This window comes from Myotis davidii, unplaced genomic scaffold (genome assembly GCF_000327345.1).
Source record: "Myotis davidii unplaced genomic scaffold, ASM32734v1 scaffold204, whole genome shotgun sequence".
Taxonomy (NCBI): Eukaryota; Metazoa; Chordata; class Mammalia; order Chiroptera; family Vespertilionidae; genus Myotis; species Myotis davidii.
In genome coordinates, this window is record NW_006299715.1 from 3,866,682 (window position 1) to 3,873,176 (window position 6,495).

Genomic DNA, 6,495 nt, shown 5'->3' on the forward strand with positions numbered 1-6,495 from the left:
AACCTTTTGTGCTACAGATAAGAATGCCTAGTGGGGGCAGTGCCCTCGGCAGTCCCGGATCTGTCTCTTGCTTCAACAGTGTTTGGACAGAACAGACCCAGGGATGCCCCTTCTTCCAGCCTCCAACCACCCTCCTACGTTTTATCCAGTCACCACCTTCAGAACCACCTCCAGGACCAGCCAACACACTGGCTTTTTTTCTACCTTAACTCCTTATTGCCGAACAATCATGAGCTCCCGAATTCATCAGAATTATTCCACTGAGGTGGAGGCTACGGTCAACCACCAGGCCAAGCTGCGTCTGTGGGCCCCCCACACCTACCTCTCTCTGGGCTTCTATTTCAACTGTGATGATGTGGCTCTCAAGGGTGTGGGCCACTTCTTCCACAAGTTGGCGAAGCGTGAGGGTGCTGAGCATCTCCTAAAGTTGCAGAACAAGCGTGGCAGCGCATTCTCTTCCAGGACGTGCTGAAACATTCCCAAGATGAGTGAGCAAACTCATCTGGAGAAGAACTGAACCAGGACCTCTTGGAGCTGCATGCCCTGGGTTCTACCTGTGCAGACCCTCATCTCTGTGACTTCATGGAGAACCACTTCCTGGATGAGGAGGTGAAACTGATCAAGAAGATGGTGACCACCTGACTAACATTCGCAGACTGGCAGGCCCCCAGGCTGGGCTGGGCGAGTAACCCTTTCAAAGGTTCACCCTCAAGCACGACTAGGATTCCCCTGGTTTCTCTGGCTTTTACCTGAGCCTCTTCCTGAAACTACTAGTCATTCTTTTAACAATTCTGAAGCCCTCTCCCACGCATTGGACCAAATGAAACAATAAAGCTTTTAGCAGGAAAAAAAAAAAAGAATGTCTAGTGGGAAAGACTCAGGAGTTAGAGGTCTGGTTTTCAATTATATTCACTAGATATTTATGGGATGTGCTCTGTGTTGTAGGCATGGTGTTAAGTAATGGGACCCAATGGTGAACAAGACACAGCACCTGTATCTCATGATGCTCAAAATAGAATGGCAGGAGACAGACAAGGAAACATGCTATTATGACAAAGGGTGATAAGGCTATGATGGCCAAGTAGAGGTGCTAATGGGAGCATATAGGAAGGCATCTATTCAGTTTTGAAAGCCAGAGAAGACTTACTGAAAGAAATGAGGTCTCCTGTGGGATCTGAAAGAGAAACAAGGGTTTATACCTTGAAGAACTGGAGGGAGATGTTTCCTGGGAGAGGGGCCAGCCACTCTGAGTCAAGAAAAGGCAAGGCATCTGTGGGAAACTACAGGAAACTCACTGTGGTTAGAAAGTTGCCCAGCTGGACTTGGTGAGAGTTAAGCCTAGGGGTGTTAAGCTTAGATATTATCCCAAGGAAAAGAAAAGGAATTGAGGGATTTTTGAATGTGATCATTTTACTCAGGGTAGAGTGTAAGAATTGGAGAGGTTGTCACTATAATCCAGGAGAGAGGTGACGTTAACCTGAACTTGGCAAAGACCTCAAGTATGGAGAGATATAGACACTTTCAAGAGAAATTTAAGGAACTGGATTCAGCAGAATGTGTTGATTGATGATTGCTGGAGACCAAGAGAGAAGGAAGAGTCTTAGGTCATTCGTGGCTCGAACAGTGAATCAGCTTTCTTTCCTGAGTGCCCACTGGGCTCTTGACCACTACTGCATAAAGTTTCCCAATGCCAGCATGGGCTATTGTGTGTTTGAGTTTATGTTCTTTGACCTCACCTGGTTGTTCAATGTTGCCTGGCAACACCTGTGCATTCCTTAAGTCAGCTTTCTTTCCAGTTCTCTGCAGTGTTTCAAACCTCTCCACTCTCCTGAAAGCTCCCATCTAGTCATCATCCCCTTTCTGGTTCAAAGACTTGCCTTCTATTTTCCTAAAAACAATAAAGGTCACCCGAGTTGATGTCTCTTACCTCCTTGTGTGCTAGTTTATCCTCAGCTTTGCCTTCAGGAAAATTTCCCATGGTCCTCTGTAAGGATATGTGCTCTGTCTGTGCACTATCTTCTTCATTCTCACCTACTCAACACCCTTGCCCTAAGGCACCTATAATTATCTCCTTCTTATTCAGCTTTCCTTCTCTTTTCTCAGTACTCCCTTCTGTTGTCTCCCTCCCATCAGCACCTAAGTATTTCCAAGCCTCTGCCATTTTGGAAAACTCTCCCTTGATTCTGGCTGCCATAGCTCTCTCTTTCTGTTGTGCTTTTCCTAAAAACCTGGCCGCTTCTCACTTACCATTGACTCCTCAGCCTTCTAAGGCCACCATGCCCTCTGTGGGCTAAACACAATGATTTGCACATAGGCTTCGTTGGGATCCTAGAGCTGCCACTGCATGGCTTGGCAACTTGGGCATTCTTGAATTTGTCAATTGCAAAACAAAGACAATATTAATTATGTCACTGAGCTGTTGAGAAGATTAATTAGCTGATGCATCTGAATTCCCTGGCATAGAATCTAACACTTGGCACTTGCTGACGGCCATTTATTACCAGAATTCAATATCCAGGTTTCCAGTCTAGGGCATGCATTCCATCCCACCATTCGGCCAACCAAATTCATGTGCATTATGAGATAGTACCATAGACAGAAAGGGCTTGATGTGGCCCAACTCCTGGTGGGAACTTCCTTGGTGTTAGATGGCGATAAGGAGCTCTTGCAACTGGTTCTCAGCCTGCTTCTTGTCCAGACCCTGATTTGACATTTGTTGTTTCTCTTCTGTTATCCTGTCTTTGCAGTTGTTTTTGTAATTCTTAAAATCTTTAGTCAAATCCAGTCTCATGGAAGACAGAAAAGGAGGAGAAAATGTGGGTCAAGGGAGCTTGACACTTTATCTCCTGAACCTTCTTTCCTAACACGAGTTCTCTTCCAGGAAAGGTTCCTCGCAAGGGGGGCGCTCCATGAAACAAGCATCCTATGTAGGGAAGCCTCCAGCAATCCCTCACTTTCAAGGATAGAGTTTGAAGGTTTGCAGTCCTAATCGCAAATCTCTGATACAGCAAACATTTCCTGAAGTCTTATTCTCTGACTAAGTATTTTGGAGCTTACAAGCTCAAATATAACGAATGGAGCCATTAGCATGAACAATCACTCAACAATATAAGTTATTTTAATGGGCCCATCACTTGAAACTAAACTTCCACCATCTGTTCTACCCTTTAACTGCAAATGCAAAAAGAACACCACTCTCAATGGCATCATAAAAAGTTAGATATAAGTGATTTAAATGCATGCTTTGGTTCTGTATTCAGTGTGATATAGATCTAAAGGAAGACTCATATTGGATTTATTTTTTATGGCAAAATCAAAATTTGAGTAGAAGAGTTTCTCTGTTAACAAAAGAGTGGCTTTTAGGTTGGTATGGGATGTGCCATGTCATTCATTCATTCATTCATTCATTCACTCTGTCCCTCAGTCAGTCAGTTAGCCAGCCAGTCACTCCTTTCTTCCACAAGTATTTACGGAATGCCACCGTGTCCCTGGCACTGTATTAGAAACTGGGAATACAGAAGTTAACAGTGATAATTGGCAAGACCCCTGGAACCTTCCAAAGAAAAATAAAACAGACCACTTCTTATTAGTAAACATAGAAGTCAGATAAAAACTCAAATAAAAATTTTATGTTATGCTTCAAAATGGTAATACTGTGTTAGAGTTTGAAGAAATTTGAAATTAGCCAGCTCTTGGTTTTAAATTCCCAATTTCTTCACAATGGGACCACTCAGAGTCCATTTTCTTACCTGACATTTGTTCAGATATCTGACTCTGTTTCCTCATCTGGAAAATGGGAACAGCAATATCTTCCTCATGGGTCTGTTGCAATTGACTGAGTTATATGTGCAAAGTTGCTAGCCCAAGGCATGGCTCATAGTTGGTGCTCTATGTTTCATTTCTAACTTGAATTTTTAAATAGATTTTGGAAAGTGACTTTTCAGACATAAAATGATAGGTTCATAGAATGCCAGAGCAGGAAGGGTCTAAGAAATAGTCAGCTTTACATTCATGCTCCTTATTTTATAGACAATCAAATTTAATCCCAGAGAGAATTAGTAACAAGCTCAAAGTCTTGCTCTTTGCAGTGGTTTCTAAAACATTCTGATTGGACACCTATTGATAAAAAATATTGAGCATTCACTCTCAAATAGGTATAACTGAGTACCTATTAGATAGGTATTAATATTAATAGGTACAATATTAATATACTGGGTACATTATAAAATACATAAAATAGAAATAAAAAATGAGGATGGTAAACTGAAGAATATTTGTTGTTTCATTAGTTGCTGGCTTCATACTGTGCTTAAGGCATCTAACCTAGTCTCTTAGGCCACATTATATACTTAGGTCAAGTTCATTATTATTTCCTTTCTTTCCAGAATGCCCTGCATTCATGCCAACAGCACTCCTTGTCAACTCCATCTCCCAGTTATAGCCTCATTACCTCTTTTCATATCAATTATGGCCGTGCTAGTCCATGCCAGCAGCATTTGTCACTCAAACATCTGCCACAGTCTACTAACTAGCCACTCTGCTTATATTCTCACCCTCTCTCCCTGTCTTAGTCCATTTTTCCTGCTTTAACACAAATACCATGGACAGAGTGGCTGATAAACCAGGGAAATTTATTTCTCAGTGGCTGGAAAGTCCAATATCAAGGCATTGGTAGAGTCAGTATCTGGTGAGATCATACTTTTTGGTGTTAACCTAAAAATAAAAAGCCAAAGTAAGAAGCAATAAGCAATTATTTTTGATCACAGAAACCCGAATTGTGTCCCAATTTCAGGGTGAAGGCAAGGAGGTTTTATGAGAAAAGGAAGGGAAATAATTAAACAAGTAGAAAAAAGGCATTTCCGTTGGTGTTAACCAACCTAGTTACTATTTAGCTATGCATGGCTGGTTACTGATTCTGTCTTCAGGAGAATGTCCACTATCAATAGACCTTGTGGTCAGGATGTCTGCTTTCTTGTTAGCTTCACAAACAATTACAAGACATTGTTGCTTTGACCCAGTTCAAAGGTTAATTTCCCTAGTTCAAACATCTCATAGGTTCAAGGGGCAAGATGTGAATCAGATAGCAAGCAGAATCCCTGTCACTTACACTCATACAATGTAGACTTGAAATCCACCAGCTCTTCTGGAATGGCTGCTCTGGCTCTGTTTAAAAGTGGCTCCACTTATGTCAACTTCTCATAATAAATATATAGATGGTAATACAGAGAAATGATGGCACAAATACATCTCTTTGATGACACTTAGGTATACATATAATTTAAAAGAAAATAAGGTTCTGATTTTGAATACTCTTGGAATTTCATACCTGGTCCTATATTAATAACAATGCAGGAAAATTTCTTTGTATGTAACATATCACTGTGACACAGAGCTTTCTTATAATTTGGGAAAGTTTTGGGCCAAATTGGAAGAGTGAAAGCATTAACCCAATTCTTTGAGGGAAAAAAAAACAACACCTGGAATAAAATAATTAGGAAGCCTTTGCCTTCCAATGAGCCGGCATGCAGCTGTATCCAATCTCCCCTACGCGTTCCCTTTGATCGCATGAAGCCTTCCCTTGGTCAAACCTCTTCTGTTCCAATAGCACTAATTTGTAACTCGGCATCTTCCATCTGGGATTCAGATGATTCAGATTGGTGCGGCCTCCATTCCACACTGGGCTGAATAGCCCCAGCGCCTGGCTGAACATATTGGTTTCAGCATATTTACCCAAATTGTTACTAAAACATCAGACACGGAGGGCTCCTGTCAGTCAGATAGCAAGCAGAGTCCCTGTCACTCACACTCAGAGAACGTAGACTTGAAATTCACCCACAGAAGCTCTGCATCGCCATTCATACCAACGGCAGCCCCTGGAGCCTTGGATCTGGCGTTCAAAGCATCCACGGAGAGCAGGGGAGAAATTAGGGAGGCAGGTTCGCTGGTTCCAGCCTCCCACTTTATACATATTCTGTGGAAAAGTTTTGGTCCCTTCTTTTTCATCTCGTTTTAACTTCCCCAGTCCTTTGCTTAGTGCTGTGTCCACAGCGACTGACAATCTCAGTTCCTGAGGTCTTTTTAAATCCAGTCTCTTTACTTCCCTCAGTTTGGTTGAGGGATTAGAGCTTCTTAGCTTGAGCGTCAGTTTTGGAATGCAGGCCGAAGGTCAAGGGTGAAGAAACTGTTTCTGCCTCCTGCCTCCCATTTTTCCTTGGTGTAACCTCTTTGATTTACACGTCTGGAAACTCACCAAAGCCTTGCTATTGTACTGTAGCTGGAAAATGGCCCAGTTTCAGTCTTACTCTTTGCAAGAAAGATTCTTTCCTCTGTTCTTGCCTTTTGCTGTAGAATTCATTATTATAATGCCTGTTTACTTACATTTCTATCCGGTGATAATGAGCTTTTCAGCCTTTAGGTTTTAAGGTTCCTGTCTACTGAAGGAAGGCCAAAGAAAGAGAGAAGATGGGCAGGGTGGAGGATCTTGCCATGGGACTA

General features: G+C 42.2%; 1 pseudogene; it reads left to right on the forward strand.

Moving 5' to 3' along the window:
- The first annotated feature begins 229 nt into the window (after window positions 1-229).
- LOC102761460 lies at window positions 230-722 on the forward strand (annotated as a pseudogene).
- The last annotated feature ends 5,773 nt before the right edge of the window (window positions 723-6,495 follow it).